This window comes from Ochotona curzoniae, unplaced genomic scaffold, assembly GCF_017591425.1.
Source record: "Ochotona curzoniae isolate NIBS_2020 unplaced genomic scaffold, NIBS_Ocur_1.0 contig_3498, whole genome shotgun sequence".
In the NCBI taxonomy this organism is placed as follows: domain Eukaryota; kingdom Metazoa; phylum Chordata; class Mammalia; order Lagomorpha; family Ochotonidae; genus Ochotona; species Ochotona curzoniae.
In genome coordinates, this window is record NW_024465885.1 from 29,089,685 (window position 1) to 29,115,066 (window position 25,382).

Genomic DNA, 25,382 nt, shown 5'->3' on the forward strand with positions numbered 1-25,382 from the left:
CTGGATAAGATCACATTTCACAGTTCAGTATAGGAGAGACAGGATGCCGAGAGGAGAGCATGTAGTACCACACATACAGAGAAGCCAGCCCAGATGAAGGCAAAGCAGAGAAGACAGGAGATGGCGAGGAGCTGCCTGAGAGCTTTTCCGTTTCTAGGAGTACACAGCATTCCTCCCCTGTGTTCCTCGAGAACCTGCTGCTCATCTATTAGGTCCCCTAGTACCTGAACCTCCTCGAGGGAGCTTCCTTTCCATGGACTCTTATCATTCCAAACACTGCAGCCACAATATGTACGACAAACTGCACTTTTAATCCACGATCTTTAAACTCACGGAATTTTGCAAATACCAATACTGCTCGTTCCCTGCCCCATCCCCTTAATATATTTACCTCACGTATGGTTCAAGAGAACCACGTTTCACTGGTTTTTAAGTGGAAAAAGCTAATGACCCCAAAGAGGTAAGTAAGATGTCCGGGGTCATATGTAAAGTTTACAGCAGTAGAGCTGATAATAATATTTCAGATTTCTTATTTCCAGGGGTCTGCACTAACCAGCTGCCTCCCTTGATGGAACTAAAGTATGCCAATTACCCAAACTGTGTAGGAAACATTGACCAAAACAGGGGTTAATTGGACATTGGTTGTTTTAATTCCATAATCAGCTCTTTCCCTGAGCTACCCTGGGAGTGAATAACATATCTTTTGCAGGAATGGGAAGGAGGCCAGCACAGGCCATCTGGATGAGCATGTCCTTCTGTCAAGTTATCCCTGCAGCTGTGTGAAACTTACTGCTGTTGAAGAACTTTATAGTTTAAACTGCCTTTTATCATTTCCCCTCGCTGTTCAATTTATAATTAGATAAGTCTTTCTTTTCTATTAGTTAGGCAGCTTCAGTGACTCTGAAGTTACTGAATACATATGAACATAAATATTCTGTGTGTGTAGCGAGGGGTAGAGCTTGAGAATTTTGGCATTAAAAATATTTCTTACATTCAAAAAGGGCAATTCTGACTTTCAAGATTATGAAAAAATATGATGCACTATTCTTTTCACATAGAAACTATTGTTCCTCCTATTAGCCAAGGGGAAAAAAGGAAGCTATGAAAGAAAATAACAGTCAAACTAGCTCCTTGGTCATCTTCTCTCACTCCGCAAACTGCTAAGGTGACAGCAAATCTGGATAATTAAATCTAAGAATATTTTCTAAAATCTTAGAATCAGGTACATTACAATCACAATTCTAGTAGCACCCGCCTTAGAGCAGCTCCTGATCATATATGTGCTTTGCATGTAATTTTTTATCTTCTTTCATCCTTACTCTGATACCTTACTCTTTTTTTCCATTTTTTTTTAATTCAAATTTTACTCTTTAAAGATTTGTTTTATGTCTTTGATAGGCAGAATTAGAGAAGACAGGCAAAAGAGTTACAAAGAGACGGGAGGAAACAGACCTTGCATCCACTGGTTCACTCCCCAAACAGCCACAACAGCCAGGGGAGGGTGAGACTGAAGTCAGGACCTATGAGCTTCCTACAGATCTACCACGTGGTGCAGGGGCCCAAGCACTTGTGCCATCTGGGCTGCTTTCCCAGCTGTATTAGCAGGGAGCTAGTTTGGAAGTGCAACAGTTAGGGCCTGCACCAACATCACATGGCATTCTGGGTGGTACCGTAACCCATTAATCACAAGACCAGCCCCCTTTTTTCCATTCTTTTTATTTTTCAAGTGTTAAATTACTCTACTTGCCCTATTCACGAACACTTGTCATTCAGAACTACAAGATTCCTAATATTGACATAAATGCTGTACCCCACATTTAAAAAAAAGAAAACAGGGATGGGCTAGGGTAACGGTTACTTTTTTTGGCAATGTAAGAGCAGGTACTGATACCACTTTGGAGTTGGTCAAACACTAGATGATTAGCCTAGAGCAAGGTCAACCAAACCCTTGTAAAGAATGAGACAAGCTTGGAAGAAATTTCTTTACCCAACATATGATCAAGATGCTGTATATTGTAATTAGAAGGTAAGAAGCTAAACCATAGAGCAATGGCAATAATCAGACAAGAGGCGGTAAAATCTTAACATACTGATTTTAAAGCTATATGAGTAGATGCAGAAAATAAATTGCCAGTGTGAAATGTAGCAGAAAGCATGGGTGATTGGTTATATTGAAGTTGGATAGCAACCAAAACCAGATTGTTGCTTCTGAGAGGGCTGGATGGCACAATATTAAATAAAGGGATCATGATTCAGCTGACTTCTACTATCCCCAGCAAAATATTCCCATTTTGTAATGGGAAATGGGCACAGCATTTAACAACAAGCAGGCATCAAACAGTACCTTCAGTCAAAACCCATTAGTGAAACTGCGTGGTCATCCAGGATCAGGCCAAACCAGCTGTAACGAGGCATTTTATGAGCATCTGACTTTTTTCTTTTTTAAACTGCTCTGAACTACTGGGTTTCCACATCTCAAATTCCCAGACTTGGATTGCTCCTGGTCCTAGATTACAAATGTGTCACAAAACACCTCTACAACTGTCAAAGTGAAAGTGTCAAAAATAACAATTACATCATGATGGAATAATTGAGAAAAAGAGGCAGAAGATTTCATTGCTGTAGTTTCCCAACTACTTCTCAGTTCTTTCCCACATAATAAAAAAACCAGTTATTACATTAAAAGAACCTGGGCAGGTACAACAAAGGAAAGATTAAATCTGGCTGGATGGACCAACTCCAATCCAGAACTCTGGAACTACGAGAGTGGCTAAGCCAAGAAAAACGTGATTATGTCTTCTCTCTTGGGGCCTGACTTTGCTCATTTAAAAGCAGATGGCTCAGATCCTTTTCAAGATTTCACTGCATTTCTGTGGGGTTTGGTTATTTCACCTTTTATTTTAAAGCTTTCTTGACAATATTCTTAGTATACCTAAATCTAAACATTCCACTTTCCTTTCTCAGCTTCACCTTCTAGAATATCGATTCTTCGGGGATTTAAGTATAAACTCTCTCTCTAGATGAGATATAATTTATTTCATTTTCCTTCTTTCCCAATAAGGGAGAACTTTAAAAGTATCTCTTCATTTTCTGTAGTTGAGCTTTAGAGAGTAATACCACGCACCAAAGGCAAAACATTAGAGAAAGTGATACCATGTTTTCAAAAGGAGAATAAGGGGTCCAGCATAGTGGCCTAACAGCTAAAGTCCTCACCTGGAAGGCGCTGGGATCCCACAGGGGCATCGATTCCAATCCCAGAAGCCCTGCTTCCCATCCAGCTCCCTGCTTGTAGCCTGGGAAAGCAGTCAAGGACAGCTGAAAGCCTTGGGACCCTGCACTCCCATGGGAGACCCAGAAGAAGCTCCTTGTTTCAGATTGGCTCAGCTCCAGCGTTGTGTCCACTTGGGGAGTGAACGACTGAACAGATGGTCTTCCTCTTGGTCTTCCCTCCTCTACGTATATCTGACTTTGCAATAAAAATAAATAAATCTTTTTAAAACATAAATGAATTAAACAAATTAATCTCCAACAGGAAAGAATATGTAAGGAAATACCATTTTCTTTCTGCATGACATTTGCAGAGCCTACGCATGTGACAAAGATATGCTACATTTTCCCTGCTTTAAATGGAGGTAACCGAGTTGTCCATTTACATCTGAGATGGCAAGAAACTGCATTCAGGATTACAAAGTCCCTTTTCCTTCCAAAATTGTTTCTTTCTCTTGTTTCCTCTGTTCTGAATATCTAGAACCTAACGGAACTCAGTCTACTTCTGAAATAAGCCACTAAGACATGGATATCAGTTCGGCAATGTAAACCTAATCTTGGAGTGAGTCTGATTAAAATAGTTGATAGGTTTCAACATGGCACTTACCTAAGAGGAAATGATTCAAACTTTTAAGTTACTATTTACCAAAACAGTTTCAACTATAAATCTGTGATACAAGGCGTCACACTTCCCTCTCACCAAACACATACATTGTAGCAATATTTTTGGGGGGGGGGCACTCCTTCTACATGCTAAGAACATATGCAGGGTACTAAAATGAGTCCCTACATTTAATATTTTAATTTTCAAATATTTTAATATAATTGTTATGAAACAAAAGTAGCTAGAATGTGTACTAAGAAATAAAGGTTCAGTGGAGTTGCTGGACACAAAACAACACCAATATGAGACACCAGTGTATGAAGGTGGAAGATTAGCCTGTTGGGCCACCATGTTGGCCCCAAAAACATGGTTTTTAGGAGAAGCAGTACTGGGGCTCATTCACTTGTTATGAACTATCCTCATAACTGTCTTCCTGCACCTCTATTTAATTTGTGTAAAACCAACTTACCTAGTTGGCAAGTTAAAAGATTAAAAAAAAAAAGCATTGTAAACATCGTGCAACAAGAGGTCTTCATGAAATGTTGATTCAGTTTTTCCCTTGTTGATAGTGACTACCAGGTATGAGTCATGATCCATGTAGCTGTTTTAATATGGTTTTATTCTACTTAGCATCTTTCCTGTCCCAAATCAAACAATATTGTGGGAACTAAAGTATGTTTTATTACTTGATAAATATGTTTTATTTTCTATTTAATAATATCATATGAAGTATTTACCATTTCTATCTCTTCACAGAAACCAAAATGTAAAGTACAGCCATATGTGACACACATTTTATGATCACTTGGTACTTTTATAATAAGATACTGGTTAGTTTTCACAAGTCTACTGATTCCTCTCTCCTTCATGTTATGAATGTAAGAATTAAAAATAAATTGTCAGTGACCTGGCGTAGCGGTCAGTGCTGCTTGCCCCCTCTGATGGTAGCATACCATATGGACAGCAGTTTGAGACCCAGCTAATCCACTTCCGATCCAGCACTCTGATACTATGCCTGGGAAAGTATCAGACCATTACCCACATCCGTGGGCCCCTGAACCCACATGAGACCCAGATAATCTTGACAACCAGTGTTGGCCTGGCCCTGCCCTGAATGTTCAGGTCATTTGGGGAGTGAACAAGCAGACAAAAGACCCCTCTCTCTAACTCTTTCAAATAAGCAAATATTACTTTAAAAAATGTTTAAAGACTTTAAAAAAAAACTTGCCAGACTTTAATCCTACCCACTGAGTCTCCTTGAATACTCCTTAATATTTCATTTTAATCTAACGAGAAGAAATAAAACTGTTTACTGAAAATAGTCAGCCTTGTTAAGTAACTAGGCAAGAATAAATGTTGATTTCAGTAAAGAAATGACTTTTTTTAAGTTGAGATTTTAATTAGAATTCTAAATGGTCTCTGTTTTCTATAGTGAAAAATATTAACAAGTGTGCATACCGAACAGTAGAGATAATGAAACTAAAGGTCCCAAGCCTGAAATCAGGCAGTTGTGACTTTGAATCTTAGATCAGATACACTCAACTTTTCCTACACTCTGAGGCAAGAAATAACTTTTTAACAGGGCTACCAAAAAAAAAAATTTAATTAAACAAAACGTTCAAAGGACTTATATTACATCTGGCATCCTCTAAATACTCCTAAGCGAAATATTTCTAAAGCAAATAGTTTCTTTTCTTGTCCCCCCCCCCAAAAAACAACTGAAACAATTTAAGAAACTATACCATATTAACATGTCTTGAATTTTCTCTTTACTATACAAAATATAGAAGCCCCTCCTTATCCACAGGAGACATGTCCCTAGACACGCAGTGGATGCCAAAACCATGGATCATAAGTGATTCCTGTATATAATTTCTCCCATACATACACATCTATGCTAAACTTTAGTTTTTATAAATTAGGCACAGTAAGAGAGTAACAATTTATCGTAAGTTTTACCAATGACAACATTAAGATTTATTTCAGTTTCCTAATTAAGTACAGAACTTTCACCTTTTCACTTAAAGAAAGCAGTTTACAACTTCTGAAATTGCTAGCACTGCTATTTTGCTCTTTGGGTGCAAAATTAAGTAAAATAAGAGTTACCTGAATATAAGCACTATAATCCAGGATAATTATCTGCTAACCGGGATTGCTACAGAGTAATAACCAGACAGCACACAGCCTGGCTGTAAGGGACAAGGGATAACCCAAGCTGCAGGCAGGATAGAACAGGAGAGCACAGGGTGGCGTGGAATTTAGAATGCTGCATACTTTGAGTAGATTGTTTATTTCTGGGATTTTCCATTTATTATTTTTGGAGCACAGCTGAAACACAAAACTGTACCATAGTGTAGTAGTATAAATAACAATAAAAAGCCATATTAATATTATTCTAATTTCATGCAAATTAAATGGCAGTTCTATACAGTGTCTGAGCTAAATAAAAACTTTAATTTGCATATATATGTAAGCAGACATACACAATTCATAAAAATGCAATGACATAAACAGAAGTTCAAATATATACCACAAAGAGCTGAACTTTGGCCTACAGTCTGCCACTGAATATCAGTGTTAACCTTGGCAACACTGGTTAAATACTCAATCTCAGACTCTTAATTAAAATAGGGAGAACAAGTCCTAATGCAGCATAGTTGGAAGATCAAAGGTTGGACTACATGACAAAGTTTTTTAAATTTGCAATGGAAGTGTCCTATGAAATGTATGTTTAGTTCTGTGTGATTCATAATGTCAACAGCTTCCAATAAATCATCAAATCATAACTGGAAACCCAAAGTTTTAAGAAATGTTGGAGCTTTGTCAAAAGCCCTCCAAACCTTTAAAGCTATAAATGATTTTGAAATTATTACTAGTTCTATGAATTACAGCATTCTGGTGTGATGGCAGAGATTTAATTTTGTATAAATTTTAATATTCCACAAATGTGGAGAAAAGAGTGATACACATAAACCTAGACCAAAACCTACACCCACAGCTAAAGAACTTGAAACTCCAAGCAACTCACTGAGGATTAGACCTAATGCTTTTATACAACTACCTGACAACTGTTTTGATAACTGATTTAGTTCTATGTGTGTATCATTTTAGCAATTTCCTTATTGGCTCCCATCCACAACATTCTCAAAATTTTATCCAATGCTCTTTGTCCAAGATAAATCTCACGGTTAAAAATGCACAATGGTTTCCCAGTACATTTAGGATAAAGCTGAATTCCTCTCTACATTACAGAAGCTGAGCACTAACTGGCTCAGTCACTGACTAACCTTACTTCCCATCCTATCAACTTTGCTCACTACACTCTAGCGTGCAGATGTCCAGCAGAAAAAGGAGAGCCATGAATATAATTTTAAGCTTGTCAGCACACTGTCATACTTCTTAAGGTCTTAAAAATACATAAAATGAATTTGACGTATTTTATGTAACCCAACTTATCCAAAATAGCAAGGTATTAACATGAAATCACTATGAAATTCTTACAGATGTTTTGTACCTCTGATTCACATATTTTTTATACATGTGGTTCCTGGCTACAATAATGGACAGCACAGCACTAGCTACTAAGAATTCCTTCAGTTCTAGAACTTGCCTGCCGTTAGGCCTCTGGGTGTTCTCTCCTCTTTCTGACAATCTCCTCCTCTCATGCCTGCTCCCCAGGCTTCTTCCTCAACTCAGCTTAAACACCACTTCCTAAGAGCAACTTCTCCCAGCCGTTTTACACTCAAGTCTACCCAGTCCTCACATTTATTCCTCTGTAGAACACAGAGGAGGTGATAGGTACTGAGCCACATGTCACATTCTTTCATTTTCTTGCTTGCTTTCTTTACTTTTTTACACTTGTTTACAACTTGTCTTCAAGCAATACGCTGGAGTCACTGCTCCATGGACAAGAAATACTTTCATACTGTTATACCATGGGCATATCTGAAATACTGAATTCTTGCTGAAAACACACACACTCATATTTGGAACATCTTAATTATTTAAAAGAGGTCTTCAAAATATGATAATGTGCACTATAAAAAACTACTTTTTTGAAACAAAATGAACTTTTAATTTCTGTATGAACTTTCTGAAGTATCCTCATATTTATACAATAGTAGGAAACAACTGGCATTGTATCTTTACATACAGAGAAAAATACATATACATTTATTTAAACTGTCATGTAAGCTAAATAAACAAGTTTATAAGTTGTAACTGAAATAATAGTTTCAAGGAAAAAGTATATATCACCTAAAATTACAAACGCTATCCATAAAAGGTAAAACTTTAATCAGACCACCTCCGTTTCCCAAAGATCCTAAAAAAAAAAAAATCTGCCAAGAAATTTCTACAATGAAAGGGAGGGACAAAATGTATGAAAACTGTGAGGAGAGAGGATTACCTTATCCGTTGTACCTTATTATTTTCCAAACAACTTAATGTTTCAAAGAGAGAAGTGACAGAGGCTGAGACCAAGGTGAGTTAAGCTGCCACCTGAACACCACAGTCAAGGCAGTAAATGATGGCTCACGTCCTCCTGTGCCTGACATCAGGTGGGCAACAGTGCCTGAGGGCCAGGTTCCTGGCTTCAGCTCTTGCAGCCAACTGGGGCGTGAACCAACAGATAGAACCCTGAGACCTATTTTCAACTGCAGAAATTGGTTCAAAGAGATTCAGATTTTTGTTTTTTAAAAAAAAGACTTTCTTATTTGTTAATCAGAGTTTAAAAAGAAACACATAGGATACTTTTTAAAAATAATTATTTGTTTTTACTTGGAAGCAGATTTATAGAGACGACAGAGACATCTTCCATGTGCTAGTACGCTCTCCGTAAGGCTACAATGCCTAGAGCCGAAGTGATGAGAAGCCAGGAATCAGCTTTTTCCAGGTCTTCCATGTGGGGGAAATGGTCCAAGGACCTCTGCCATCCTCTGCTGCTTTCTCAGGTCATAAGCAAGATTCTGGATTGAAAAGCAGAACAGATAGGACTCTGACCAGTGCCCATATAGGATACTGGCACTTGCAGTTAGAAGATTAGGTTGCTATGCCACTGTGTTGGCCCCTAGTGATAAAACTCATCTATCGGTTTCACTCCCCAAATAGATGCAAAGGCATGGCAGGAGCTTCATCCTGGCTTCCCACATGACAGCAAGAATCCGAACACTTGGGCTGTCTTCTGCTGCTTTTCCCAGGCCTTTAGCAAGCAGACGAATCAGTAGTAGAAGAGCAGGGGTTTGAACTGTCAGCTATACGGGCAGCGGTTTTACCTGCTATGCCAACATAAAGTTCAGTACATCGCTTATAAATTTCACCCAATTGCTCAACTAAAAAGCTAGGTAAGATGATTTCTTTATGACCCGTAACAGGAAAGATTAGAAATAGCTTAATCTCCACCCCTATGACTTTTACACTTATCAGCATGAGACAGCCAAATCCCAAAATCTCCACAGTACCTTGGTTTCCCCACTGCTCTATGTTTTGTCAGTGTGGCTTTCTGACAAGTTTGTCCTGGTCTTTACTTTTTCTACGCTGGAAATCAAAACCCATCACAGGCCTCAGTTCAGGAATTTGAAAGCCTGCCCCACTAGGGTTTGGCAAGCTCCTTGAACAAGACATTTGACTTTTAGATGGACTTAAAGAGGCACACTCATCTGACCTCTGCTGTTAAAAATACATGCAAATGGAAACGTCACCTGGGGGCCTCTAATTTCTCCATGGACAAACTAAACTTAAAAACATGAACTGAATTTTGGATTCACACAGCATGTGTCTTTACTCCTGAATATTGCAGTATGCCCACTATCATCATAATTATTTTAAAGATTTGTTTACCTTTTACTGGAAAATCAGATTTACAGAGAGGAGGATAGACAGAGAGGAAGATCTCTCATCCACTGGTTCACTCCCCAAGTGGCCACAATGGCCAGAGCTGAGCTGAGCTGATTCAAAGGCCAGAGCCAGGAGCTTCTTCCGGGACTCCCATGCAGGTACAGGATATCAAGGCTTTGGGCAGTCCTCTACTGCTTTCCCACCACCTGCAGGCAGCTGGGAAGGAAGTACAGCAGCCGGGATATGAACTGGTGCTCATATGGGATCCCAGCACATGCAAGCAAGGATTTTAGTCATGAGGCTACCATACCACACAACCCACTATTATTCTTAGTTATATATTTACAGGAAAATTTTCTTCCTTCTTTACATTTGTCATGACACACTTACATCAAAAAGTTAGTGAAATGGTGAAATGAATGACTATGCCACTTTAACAGCTTGGGGACAAATAACAAGAGGAGGAAGAGGGAGGGCAAGAGATGACCTCATTGCATGTAAATCTGTATCGAGTGGAAAAAACTACAACTTTTTAAATACACATACATATATATAAATATACACTACTTGAATTTGACGATTCAGCATGTTATTACCCTTAAAGGAGGTGAGGCTACAAAGTTACTCATTTGTGACTGTACTATTCACAAATTTGTTCCCATACACATCCTGTAATTTTATAGTTTTCTTTTGAATTTTTTATATCCTTCTTGTTGATACCCAATATTGTGTCATCCATAATTGATAGTAAAGAGAAAAAACTACATACTGGGACTAGAGCTAATGAAGGCAGTGCAGGAAGCATATACGTATGTAACACCTCCATGTACAATGTCAGTTCAGTGTGATTTAAATTCTAATTTTGCTATAAATTAAACTTTACTGTTGTTATAAAACTTGGCTGAAATTGACAAAGCTATCTCACAAGTATAAAATTAAGTAGAGTTGCTACTATACACAAAAAAGAAAAAGATCACTTTTATAAAACCAAGTATTGTGGATTTATTACGACAAAGTAGCAAGTTGTCTAAAATCCAGTTCTTCTCAGTTAAATGAATTCTTCATATTAACTAATTTACATGTTTTTTTATTATTTAGGAACTTCAGTCCAAGCCTAACCAAAATTAGATACAAAACAATGAAAATGGTTTGCTTGTTAAGTGAGCAAAAAGTATCACTGAAATTAAGCTGCCCTCATGAACAATATTCACAACAGAAACTAACAGTTGTAATTACTTCAAGTTTTTTCTCTATAATTTAATACACTTAGATTTAGCTAAACTAAACACACTCAGTTTTCTTGGATTGTCAAAATAGTATTTACTGAGCAGCTATTACGTAACAGATACAATGTTAAACACTGTGGGTACTTTGGTAAACAATATAGCCCTGTCTATTACATACAATCTATTCCACTAAAAAGAGTTAAATGCACAAGAAATCATAAATATCAAATTTCTCTACTTGGTATCCTACAACCCACTTATTTTCCATCTTATTTGGCTATTAAGTTACGCTTGCCAAGAGTTTCTTTTGAAAGGATAACAGATTTTAGAATCTTTCAAAAACTGTAACATAATTATAAAATTAAAAACTAAAGTAGAGCTGAAGAAAGTTTTAAAGCGATTATTCTGTAAAATAAGATATTCTCATTTTTAGTTCAAAGGTTTATTTTTCTTACTTATTTTCTGATAATTTATAAAGAAGTCCCAAAACTGTGTACAAATGCAAACAAATCTGATTATATACATATATATGTCAAAAACATTTAACAGTACTGGTTCTATGACACAGCTCAAAAGTTCTTTCAAAACATCTCATTTCCTTTATAGATAAAATGAGCTCACACAGTTAATTTTAACCACTGTTTTTACGGTTTGGTATATTTGAATTTATCTGCAACACAAGCTTAAAAGTGCTTCTCTCAGTGCCCAGGTTCTGTATCAAGCTTCTGTGAGCCAAGTCTATACCAATGTAAAAAACATGCAAGAATCTGCATCAAAAATGTCTTTATGATACCAAACAAGTCTTTGAAGGCATTATAAAACACACATACCTAAATGGAAGTGAAAAAGTGAAATATAATTTTAAAATTTTTGAAAAACAGTATTTTACACGAATATGAAAGCGAATATTGGAACAGAAGTGTGACTCCGTTACTACCACTACTATCTGAATGAGCCATGCTGCCTTTTTTTTTGTTTTGTTAAAGTCAAGAGTTCTGACTGCTATGGAAGGATCCGGATTAGGATGGGTGGTAATGGGCACCTGCTGGGCACCTCCGGCAACAAGCCTGGACGAGAGGGATTTCCGGCTTTCCCTCAAAGGACAATTTTACATGCAACTTTAAAAGTACAGCTACACCCACATTTCAAGAATGCTTGAAAATTGCAAAGGGTCAAATGCAAATCACAAATATTTTAGTCATTTTGTAAAATGTGAAAACAATTACTCCATTCACACTAAGCAATCCTCATGCTGAATAATGTGTCCATTTGAAAACAATTCACAGAATTTAAGAAAAAAGAACTATCAAGAAAGCAAACACTACCATTTCTTTTCCTACAAGAGGCTCAAATAGTCTAATACTTACACAAATAAAACTAGTGAAGGGACAAAGTAAATAATACATTTCTTAATTCCCAGTTTAGAGAATATCCTTTTTTGAATGAAAACCCTTTTTCCTATCATATAGTACATATATCACATAGGACCTTTAAGAATGATGTGGTAAAATAACAATTTAGAAGAATTTCCAAAAGTAATCATGTCCATAACATCGAAGTGCTTCTCTCACTCTGGATACAAATGTAAAATATTAGCTTGAATTTCATGTTTGCCTGAAACACTCCAAGCAGGGGAACCAATTAGCGCCTCAGAACACCTTATAGGGCTTCGTTATCAATCAGGTCATGTTCCCAGTGACGCTTTCAGACAAATTGTCTTATTTGAATGAACTCATGAACTGAAGTAAACAAAGCTGTAGCCCACTGCTCTTGCATACTTTTCATTCATTTATTTCCCCTTTCTTTAGTCAGGACTTACAGCACGAGCCATAGAAAGAGTACACGTTAAATATTCCTGGAGTGTCACAATATGTAATACAATAAAACAGATTACAGCCCTACCTTTCTTTCACAGCAGTGGTGCCAAGCACAGGTACACCGGAGCAATCAATTTGTTCTGCAGACAGTAAGGCTTTCATAGAATACTAATGTAAAAATCTCTTTTCTTTCTCCTTTGCATTGACTCCCCAATGCCCTGGTCCCGACCAATACAAGGAGGAGGGCGGTATATCTTCTGCTGAGATAACCACAACTACTAATCAAGTATACGTGTACAAGGGCACAGGATTAAACCTCCACCAGGCTCGAGTTAGGGTTTGAGAGCAGCTAAACACATGCACAGCTTGGTCAAAATTAAACACACACAAGCAGGTGACATGAAAATATAGATGTGTCTACTTGGGTGAACTAATTCATCACACTTTACCCTACCCTTTCTTTTTCTTTTTTAATTTCAGGGGTATAAAATTGCCTCCTGTTGAACTGAGGGATTCAATCCAATAGCATCCAATAACAACTGTTTGTCCAGAAATGAGATTTATGATCAGTGTTCTCTGCATTAAACTGCTCACTGTTTTTAAAACAAGATATTTTTTCCTAAGCTCTAATAGCTGGTGGGGTTCATATGGGCTCACTTTTGAGTATTAACACGGGGCTAATAAACTCAACATGGATTCTTAAAATTTCACACTTAAAAATGCGACTAGCTTAAGTCTCCTTCCTCATAAAGAGCATACACAAATAATACTATGAAAATACATTCACAAGTTTTCCATTTATCTTTAAGTGTTAACATTATGTACTTTAAAAATATTTTCAGCTCTCAAAAATGTTTTAAAGAGCACTTCAACGCTTTATTATTATGGCGGTACAACACTATACTTTTTTATGTCCTTATCTAAAATTCTGAGGTTCCTTTCAATGAGATATTTTCAGTTGACTTATTTTTTTTACTCAAAACATTAAGAAGTATGTCCATCAATGACTACGGTAATATCAAAAGTTTTTATATTCTTAACATTACACATGATCTCATCTTAATTCACTTACCGTAACTGTCAAACAAGAGTTAGAATAGTCAGCAGGCTAAGAACTAAGCAACAATTAAAAAGAAAATAATGTAATTCAAGAAATATATGAGAAGACTTTCATTGTGGCTCTATTTTCATGTAAATAACTGCTTTAACACCATGAAAATACATGTGACTTATTCTGCACTCTGTCTTAAAAAAAATTAATAGGAATAATTAAGAAATACTGGTGATTCAATGAAGTATTGCAGTAATGTGGAATCAATACTGATGCATTTGTCCTTGACACAGTGACCATGTCATCAGGCTACTGTCATGTGATATCATGTCATTTCTCCACCTGGCTCGTGACCTTGTCCTCTAAATGACCTAAAGCTTCCCTCAAGTAGCAGGAGGCCCCTCCCCGCTGTCTCAGCAAGGTCGAATGGGTCAGCGTGTCCTCATCTATAATCCACCACCATTTGTCAGCAGGGAGGCTGGAGGAGGCAGGCTTGCTACAAGGGGAGAATGCCCAATTAGGCAGCTGTCACACAAAGCATAGGCTGCAAAATTATCCCCTGTCAAAAGAAAGAGCAGCTGCGGGTGCCAATTACAGCAACCTTTCAACCCTTTAGGTACTGGAAACTACACAGAAGTAAATGAAGAACAATTAGTGATAACAAATCGATGAATTAGGATAGTAAATTAGAAATTACTAGCAGGTGAGCTTGGGTCATACATAACATTTAGGGCATACCAGGCTCGAGGCAAGGGCAGGACGCAGTGAATCACACTAACTACTTCCTTGCATATAGATTTCCCCTCCCAGCTTTTCTTTTTGCAAAGCTGAAATGCTTTAAAATACCCATTCCTAAAGATATCTACCTTAATATTTACATATTTTTCTTTCATGGAGCCAAAGAAATTGCTTCTTGACAAGAGGAAAATCTCTTAGCACATTCAATTTAGGTATTCTCCCTCTTAAGTAATCTATTCTGTCAAACCCTCATAACTCAATCTTGTAAGTGCAACCCACAAAATTCAAAATTTTATTTCCAATAATCACTATTATAATACTATCCATTTTTATAAAATACTTGCCCTAATTTTACCATTTTCAGCTTTACAAGAAAAGGTATTTGAGGAAAACAACTGGGTATGAACTCCAAGAAAACTGCTTTGCTAACATTGTAACACAGAAGTTACAGTATGTGATTTCTTTGTACAAATAACTGCACAGTGCAGTACACGCATACGTATAAGGGAAACATCAATCACAAAATCATCCCTTAGACTATTCTGTTTCAGTCCTGCAGAGGGGGTGTGCATTATGTCCCAAGCACAGACAGACAACTCACTTGGTCTCCATCCAGCTGATGGATTTGGGACTTGTCACTCTGGCAACAAGGGAGGAACCACAACAGGGAAACAAGCCCCTCAAAGGAGAACAAATCCAGCATGGCAACCTTGCGTTTACTGGCACAGGCTCACTGTACCCTAAGGTGGCACTTATGTTCTGAAACAAATACTTTAATACAAAGACTATTTCAAAATAAACTTGTTTTTTTTTCTTAGAAAAATACATGTCCTCCTTTACTAATTTTTTTTTGAGCAACCTGAATAAGTGGGGGAGGGGGGGCAGGCGGGGAAATCACTTCACCAGATCTTTACATCATAAATGGGTAGAAGTGAGAACAAGATGGTGAGGCCTTAAAGCACCACTCACCCCTCTCCCACACATTATAAATAAATCATAGTTGCCAGAGGGAAACGTGTATGGGGCATCTAGTTCCTAAGTTAGGCCATTTTATAAAATTTCCAAGAAATTTTCTCATGAGAGAAAACTTGTCCATCAAAAGTTTAGGCAAAATTTGATTTATAAATTATATTTCATCCCTTGAGAAAAAAATGAGCATCTGCAAAAAAAATTTTTTTGAAGAGTTTAGAATCAACCTTCTAAAGTCAGACAAGGAATTTCAAACAAAAGCAGACAGGAATGAAGGAGTTAATGCCTTTAAAATTCAGCTTCTATCAAACATGGGTGACTATCTCTTTAAATAATTTAAATCCTCTCCATCAACTACAAAGCTGTTTTGAAGCCATTTAGCTTTGTTCTTTACATGTGTTCTAATTAAGAAATGACCTTGTCATCACACACACCAGAAATCCGGGATTATTTCCTACAGCAAAAATTCACACAGCCCCCAAAAAAAAGAGAAAAAAGAGGAGGGGGGAGGGCGACTTCTTCCTGAGTTCCTCATGAAGGAAGTTGTTGGTTGGCTGAATGCTGAAGCTGTTTCACCGCATAATTTTTTGTTGTTGTTGAATGTCACAGGGCGGGTTAGTGTGACCTTGAGCAGCATCAGCGGCACAGCAAGGGTCGAGATGCCTGCAGGCGCCCTTGTACTGGATTTGCAAGACAAAAACCTTCAAACTGGCTGAAGGACATCTTAAATCTCTTCAAAGGTTTTCTAAACTAATCTGGGCTGCTCTTAGCAGGATCTGTGCCAGTGTGAGAAGCAAAATTAAAAACAAGGTCTTTGACAGGATGTTGTCTTCTATTAACCCTTCCCAAGCAACACAGCACAAATGAGAAGCATTCTGGAGAGATGGCTTACCTTGAAGCATTCTTTCATAACAAATTATGTAAGCAAGAGATCACAAGGGCTGGGGCAACTATCAGTCCTCAAAAGTAAACAGCAGTTCCATTGTGCTTATGGAAGAATTCAGGCCAAATTATTTCATGACCATATTCTAGCGTAGGAAATGAAACATCTAAGTTCTGCCTGTATCTTTTAGATTTGCAGTAGTGACAGGTTAACATTAAGGATAGTCTTCTAGCAACATTAACCTCAAGAATTCTTTTTAAAAAAAAAATCTTACAAAACTTACATATTTACTAAGTTTCTCTTACCTAACGTGATGGACTATTAAGAAACAGGGGAAGATCATTAAAACAGTGAAAAACAAACAGAAGTAAACATAAAGTAAGGCAATCTCCATCTTGTTTCAAGAAATTAGCACGGCATTTTACGACTTTGCTTTACCCTTCCCAGTGCATGACCCAAGAGAAAGTACAGATGCCAGCAGAGTTTCTTTGGTTTGGAAATCCATGCAATTGGAAACTTAGTCTGGTGGTATTTGGAGATGGGGCCTCTGGATTCAATGTAGACTGGATGAAGCCATGAAGGTGGACAGGAGCCATGATCTGGCATATTTCCTCTGCCTGCCCCTACAGGAGGCAGCAAGCAGGTCCTCATCAGATGTCCAGCTGATACTGCATCATGCCCTGGGACTTCCAGGTTCCAGAACCACAAGGTAAATACATTTCCATTCTTGACTCACTGCTAGATCAAGTATTTTGTTAGAGCAGAAAATTGGTTAAGACACTTCCCTAGTTCTGCCCTCAAAAATTTTAATTTAGTAGCTATTGTAAGCAAGTTTTTAAATTATTCTTCCAGCACAAGAGCCGAAAAAAAAAAAAAAAACGGAACTAGTTCTCCGCAGTCTAGAATAACCAGCTATAGTGCTTAAAATGTAACGTCCTAAAAATCAGTGCCTCCACCTAAATGTTTGCTTGTCATTGTTATGTATAAGGTATGTCAGGATTCATTCTAAATTAAGTGTTTTTAGTGTATGATAAGGACTTAATTAAGGAACAATAGGCTGCAAATTATCTCCTTTCATAAAAAGATCAAGTACATTCAAGATATGCTGAGCAACAACCAAAGTAACTCTTGCGCTTGAATTCAGATATGTCGTCTTGAACACATCAAGAGTAGAATAAAAAGGGTAAAGAGTCGAGTCAGTTGTAAAAATAAGTGTATAGAGTACAAATGAATTTCTTCTTGAGTCACCATGGGAAAATAAAAAAAAAATGTTAAAAAAAAGTGTTAACTATGACAGAAACGTTTAAAGTGCTCTAATTTCTAATTCACATGTCTGTGTGTAGGAGCTGATTCCTGAAAGTTAAAGAAATCAGTAGATTCTTGAGACACAAGAGTACAGCAGTCAAACTGGGATACAGAATCAGCACTCAAAGACAGGGAGTGTGTTACAAGAAGAGAGATAGCTCCAGTGTGACAGAGATTAGGCTGGAAATGCAACCAGGACCAAGGACTTTGACCCAAGGCCATGCCAAGGAGATGGCCTTTTATCTGGCAGTGGAAGTGAAAGGCTGGCTGGCAACAGCATGATTAGACACACACCAGAACACAATGAAAGAAGCCATGGAGTTGATGATGACTTAGAAAAGAGAAGATCGTGTAGATCAATTACTACTGATGAAACTATGGTCAAAGTAAGGTGAGGGCAAAGGCACTGAAGGAAAAAGACATCTGAACACGTAAAGGTTGGCTTGAATATTCAGAATGCGATCTGTGAAGCATAAATACTTGTAGTACTATAAAAATGCATGCTATTTATTAGTAACCATCAAGTCAGAAGATGAGAATGATGAAAGCAATTCCTTTATCTCCAGACAAGGTTTGTAAAACACTGTTGAAACGATATGTAAAAACATTCAAGAATATCAGTAATTCTTATGGAGGTATATAACAGAGGCACAATCAGACCCAGTCTGAAATCTTAATTTTATACATTTTGAATATTAATCTTCATTAAGGATTAGATAAAGGTTGCATTTATGAAGACAGTATCTTCCACCGTTGCAGAATAGAATGATGGCTTATTTCTCCTGGCTATAAGGGAAAGCCTTCTGGTTTAAATCAAATTGTGGCTGCTGGAGCTAACAGCTTCATCTAACGCTAATGAGAAAAAAATTAACACAGCAAACATTTATTTAGTGCCAACTATGTTTAGGACATAGGACTAAAATATAAAAACTTCTCAGCGTTCTATCAGCTTTGTGCTCCAAGATTATCACCGATAACGATACTAGTGAGAGCTCATATCATGACATCATCACATAAAACAAATGAGTTAAACAAAATCAGTCAGCTCTTGGTCAACTGAGAGTCTCAACTAGCATCCATCTTGGTATACCTATCCTGTTGAAGGCACACAATAAATTCCCAGAACTCTCAGGGAAGACGCACAACCATGTAATTTGAAAAGAGTCGTCAAATACTCAGGAGACTGACTGTCCTGCTAAGACCTCAGAAAGAATTTAGCAGAGTATCAGCCAAAGTATGAGGGGAGGGAGTGAGAAAGAACAGGAGTGACTAGGGCCAAGTAAAGATGTGCCAGAGAGCAGCGGACTGTACTCTGAGCAAGGCGGTGCCAGCATCAGGGATCGGGCTGAGGCAAGCAAAGGGGAAGGTCGCACAAAGGAGAGGAGAAGGAAACTCTCAAGGAAAGCTAATTTGTTTCACCCAAAGACAAGATAAACTTCATTCAGTGAAAATGACCAAACCGCTACAACCTGCAGCAAGAATCCTTACTGGAGAAATATCAGGAGATTTACAGACTGTGAAGAGGGTGACTAGTTGAATGCCTGGGTTACTGACAGGGCACAACTAGGAATGACCTTACTGTGTATCCACAAATAAAATGACTTCTCCTTGAGTAAGCATCTCTGTCTTACATCTGCCAAGATAACACTAAGTTCCAGCACATTCTACGTCTAGACATTAATAGATGGGTGGGTAATATGATAAGTTTTGCAAATTATTTTAAAGTAACCTATAAACACAACATCTAGATTACAATATTATTGAAATAAAAGTACAGGATAGGATATCCTGTGGCCTTTAAACAAGTGAACTCCTATAAGTAGCAGTTTGTAAAATGTGGTGCAGAGACGCCGCAGGTTCCTATGGACCGGTCAGGAGACGCAAGGGGCTCAGACCACTTTTATAACACTAAATCATCATCTGCTTTTTTACCTTTTCTTTGGTGACCAGGCCGGGGGAATGCTGTTTAGCAGCAATACGTGAATATTTTAAAAGTTCATGGGAAATGGAAAGTGATAAAATTTATTTTGGTATAAAAACAATTGGAAATCCATGAATATGAGGGGGTCTTCAAAAAGTTCAAAACCTATGTATTATGAAAAAAAAAACTTCATGTTTTTCAAAATGGTTTGTAACAAAAATTTATTCTTTTGCTACTAACTTCATAAAGTACTGTTCTCAGTCAGTTTTGATGCAGAATGGAATACACTACTGCATATTCTTGTTTTTAATTTTCTCAGTGCCCACAACTATGCCAGATCAACAGCGTTCTGCATACAGACATGGCTCCGAGACAGAGGTGGGGAAGAACAGAACAGTATTATTTGAGTGGACTAGGGAGGATGTTACTCTGTTCCACCTTTGTACAGTCACTGTTACTCTGAACTTATCATACCAGAAGAGGCAAATTCATAAAAGTTCATAAAGAAGTTATACTTTATACTAAGAACTGCCGATAATTAAATGATAAAATAGTCCTTATCCGGCCTTATACTTTATACTAAGAACTGCCGATAATTAAATGATAAAATAGTCCTTATCCGGCTCTCAGGAAAAAAAAAATCGAAGCAACACTATAGATGCTATTAAAGACAAGGCATTAACAAAGTACAGAAAGCACTGAAAGCTAGAGTTTTGGGGATAAGATGAGGTGACAAGATGGGATTGTTTCTCCCCAATTCCCTCATTTTGACCTTTTCAATTTATTTTTCCCAGAACCACGTAGCAACTGATGCTTGGCCCATGGTCTATAACCATGACCAAAAACAAGTATCATGGTGTTCCACCACTGGAAAGAGAACCCACGTCACAGGCAGAACGTCACACCATGCTGCCCAACCCTAATCTACAGCGAAGGAAACTTTTTCCAAAAGTACACCAGTGGTCTCTCTTCTTCTGCCCACCAAATGTTGCTGGTCCATCCAACTATTCCTTAAAAAATAGTTTGAGAAAATTACAACTTCATTGGATTTTTTAAAATATTTTGGTTGTAACTTGACAAATCTAAAGGCATGTTTAGAAGGACATGAAATTAATATATGATACCATGAACTTGTGGTTCATTTAAACAACCAACTTCAAAATGGTGATTATTTCCTATTTTTGAGCCCACTCTAATTTGGTCCAGTTTTGAACTTGACCATTTTTCTGAAGGTAGACTGAAAAACCTCCCTTAGAAGGAAAAGTTACAAACTCCCAGAGTCAAAATAGAGGATGTTCAATTTTTCTAAGATTTATTTTATTTTTTATTGGAAAGGCAGATTTACAGGGAGGAGAGACAGAGAGAAAGATTTCTGATCCAACGGTTCACTCCAAGTGACCACAACAGCTGGAGCTGAGCTGTTGTGGCTAATCTGAAGCCAGGAGTCTAGAAGGTCCCAGGGCTTTGGATTGTCCTCTACTGATTTCCTAGGTCACGAGCAGGGAGCTGGAAGCGAAGCGGAATAGCCTGGATACAAACCAGCACCCATATGTGATCCCAGTATGTGCAAGGAGTGGACTTTAGCCACTCAGCTACTGCACCAGGCCCAAGAATGTTCTTATGAGATTAAGAAAAAGGGTCTTCCTAATCTGCATGCTGAATAGCTACAGATTCATTGGGGACTACTCTTAATGAAAGCCCTCTACGAGGTGGGGTAAGAATTAATTCTAGAAATAACCAAGACTTGGCCCGTTGGAAAAGCAGCTCTGGGAAATAGGAGGTGTATTAACTCAAGCAAGAAAACATACCAGCCACAGTTGCAGAAATGTTACTGCCAATAATTACAAACATTTATGGAATGTGACAGTCATGTGATGTCCAATGTACATAATTGATGAAAGTCTAGACTTAATATTTTGTGTAACTTTTTCTTAATTTCCAATTCATTGCACAAAGAAGCTTTGTTAAAAATAAGTTTCGGGCCCAACGCCACGGCCTGGCACCAGTTTTAATCCCCACAGCCCCACTTCCCATCCAGCTCCCTGCTTGTGGCCTAAGAAAGCCGTCGAAGACAGCCCAAGGTCTTGGGACCCTGCACCCACGTAGGAGACCTGGAAGAGGATCTGGGCTCCTGGCTTTGGATCAGCGCAGCACTGGCCATTGAGGCCACTTTGGGAGTGAACCATTGGACGGAAGATATTTCCCTCTCTCTCCTCTCTCTCTCTGTCTCTCCTCTCTCTCTCTCTCTGTCTCTCCTCTCTCTCTCTCTCTGTCTCTCCTCTCTCTCTCTCTCTGTCTCTCCTCTCTCTCTCTCTCTCTCTCTCTCTCTCTCAAACCCCCTAGGGTCAAAATAGAAAAATTTCTTACGAGATTAAGAAAAAGGGTGTTTTCAGTCTGCATGCTTTGCCTATAGATGTAAGTAACACTAGGGACCACAAGTCAGCACTTTAAAAGCGATCAAATTAAGAAGAAATATTACTTACAGTAATATTTCCATTGTAAATTGAGTTAACTAAGGAAGGCCTGTAGGTTTCGTATGGTCATTATGCTATCAGAAACACTGTATTAGTTTTGATCAAAGAAGTATCACAAACAAATGAGAGATGCAGGAAGACCTGGTGGGTGTGACAGACTGGAGTGAACACCTCCAGTAAAGAGGCTCAGCTGCACAAGAGGTCCAGACAGGAAATGGTAAGGCAGGACTGGTGTTGTGGCCTGCTGGGTAAAGCTGCTGACTGCAATAGCAACATCCCTAACAAGTGCTGGCAGGTGTCCAGGCTGCTCCTCATCCAATCAAGCTCACTGCTAATGGCCTGGGAGAGCAGCATAGGATAGGCCAGCTATCTCGTGGGCCCAGCCACACAGACGGGAAACCTGGAAGAAGCTCCTGACTTCACAAGCCACTGTAGACATTTGGGAGACAAACTAGCAGATGTTAGATCTCTATCTCTCTGTACCTCTGTCTTCCAAAATCAATAAATAAATCTTATAGAAAGAGCTCAGAGAACCACTTTAATGAGAGAGAGAGAGAAGTGATACAAGGCTTCCATGACTGGCTGTGAGAACAGGAATTTACGAATGGCTCAAATGCAAGCAATGATGAAAACTAACAATTTGGAGCCAAGCATTCAGATTTCCAAAGCTAAGCTGCCCCAGCCAGGGATATCCCAGGGAGAAAGCCAGGTTGGTATATGACAATTAATCTCTGTTTTACTAGTAGTATTATATTCTCACTGAAACTTAGTGCTAACAGTTTAAAACACTGCTTACAAAATATTATTTTTTAACCCAAAACACATTATAGTAGTCTTTTCTAACCATGGTTTCATTTTCTATGGCTTAATCATTCATAGTTAACCCTTGTTAGTACAACATGAGACATTAAGGTTTTAGAGAAAGCTCACATTCACATATTCATCTTTAGAAGATACCGTAATTTTCATGTTTTATTGTTAACAGCTTACCATGTATGTATGGATGGATAGAAATGAAACAGTATAAACAGTTGAATGCTATCCATGGTTTTCAGTAGTTCTGTTGAGGGTACTGGAGATATCCCCACACAAGAGAGGAAGCCGCACTTTAAGGAGAGTTTTGCAACATCTGGAGAAAGTAACCCATGAACAAAATTCGCCGGCTTTATTGGCCACTTTATTTCTTTATAGATACTTTGTCCAAGACAAATTTTTAACAAATTTCTCCACCAATTTTAACTTATCATTTGCATGTTTCATGGAATTTTTAAAAAGATGCTTATTTTCAGTACTCTGAAAGCAACAGAGTGAAACACATACACTCACGTAGAAAGAAGGGAAAAAGAGTAGTCTTCCATCTATTTGTTTACTCTCTAAGTGTGCATTAATAGTCAGGGCTAGGCAAGAATTTCTGCCTGAATCTCCCAGGGAGTCTCCCAGGTGGGTACTTAAGGGCTTAGGCACTTGGGCCATCATTTACAGCCTCCCAAATTCCATTAGCAGGAAACCGGATCAGAAACAGAGATGGGACCCAATGCAGCATTACAATGTACAAAACTGCAACACAACCAGTACCTTAACCTGACGGGTTTCAAAACACTCACTCCAAAACAGATTTAAAAATGCAAACTGGTTGCTAACACCCAATAGTAGTAAATAAAATAATTTTTAGTATTTTAAAAAGTCTAGTTTATTTTAAATCCCAACGTGAAAAAAAAACATTTAGCAACCAAAAAATTAAATAATTTTTCATACAACTTTTTAAAACATTAAGTTTCAGAGATTTTGCTTGCTGAAACTACAAGAAAAGATGATCATTTAGGTGGAGTAATTAAAACAATCCCATTATTAACTTTACTTGAGCTATTTCGGTTATATTCGAAGGTGACATGCAAAGTTGGCTCAGTTTCCAACTCTTTTGTGAAGCATTCTGGTAAATCAGAGTGCCAATCATTTCAGGATTCTGTACCTGCTCTCTAATCTGATCAGAATTTCAACTAACTATCTAAAATTAATTATGAGAGCAATAACCCGTCACTGTGCCTATTCCCTCTTCACTTGGATTGCTTCTGCTCAGAAACAAACAGCATAGTGTCCAAGAGCCTAAAACAGGACAAATTCACGTAGACTAGAAAAGAGGAGTGCTGATCCACAGAGAATTAAGCCGTCACTCAGCTCTATCCTTGTACTGCCCACCTACTGGTTCACTAAATCCAATTACTGTATCATTTCTCAGAAATGCTAATCAACCCTTGGCCTTGAAAGAGGTAATCATGTCACATAATTCCAGAAATAATCAGACCCATATCATAATAAACTCACAATGATCAAACATCCTTCTGTTTCTCTCAAAATATTATATAATTAATTTCTACCTGAAATTATGCTGCTATCTCATATTTTGCATTATCTATCCATTTCTCTGAATTCTAGTTAAAAGAAGTATCATCAATACAATTCTTTTAAGATTCCCAGTCTCGCCAAACAGAAGTAATTCACACACTGAACTCTAAAGAATGTTTGCTATTTTCTTCTCAGAGAATTTAAATCTTACTATTTGCATTTATTTACCTACATTTATTCTATGCAAGTTTTTTGAAATAGGCCTATTTTACTCATTTTTTAACCCAAAGTCTAATGAAATAATTCCCATAGATGAAAGTCCATAATGCAAGGATTGATGATTCCAAGCCAATTTATAATTAAGAATTTTCAGAAATGCATTAAAATCACAATTAAACCTGATGAAATCAAGGAGAGCATGCTCACCGAGGTGTAAGCCTCCGCCTCCTGTGAAAGGAAACGGAGAGGGCTGCGGAAAGGTAGCTGTGACGTCACTGGGGTCTTCAGATTCCCAGGGCCTGATTCAGTCAGTGTACATCTTCAAGAAAAGGAAAACAAGGTTTTGCCATCTATTCCAAAATAGATCCTAGAATCTTTTCTAAGCTCAGTAAACTCACCCAAGTGCCTTTACCTGTTCAATTTTAATGCAGAAGTAGTTATTTGCCAGAAATTTAAAAGAATTTATGAAAGTACTTGTTAAAGGGGCAGCAGATTCTTACGTTCCAGATAATACATACTTCACTGATTAAAGTAGATGCTCCAACAAAGCAAACTATGAAAAAGACATAGTTGCTATGATGTGCGTCTCAGCCTTCGTTAATTTCTCCTTTTAAGAGTGTTCTGTTAGATTATACTCCATTAAATTACAACCCAACAAGTCTAATCTCCCATAAAGTATAACAAAAACAAACAAACAAAAACCCTAAAGTTTCTCTTAAACTTCCTCAGT

General features: G+C 37.9%; 1 protein-coding gene across 2 annotated transcripts in view; it reads right to left on the reverse strand.

Annotated features, from left to right (window-relative positions):
* Positions 1-25,382, reverse strand: part of NRIP1 (nuclear receptor interacting protein 1) — an 87,382-nt gene that overhangs the window by 20,331 nt on the left and 41,669 nt on the right. The window contains exon 3 of one of the 2 annotated variants that reach the window (XM_040980644.1): positions 24,860-24,971. The exons of the other annotated variant lie outside the window; for it this stretch is intronic. The gene's annotated coding sequence lies outside the window, so the exon portion shown is untranslated. The remainder of the gene's footprint in view (positions 1-24,859; positions 24,972-25,382) is intronic. 2 annotated transcript variants of the gene reach the window in all.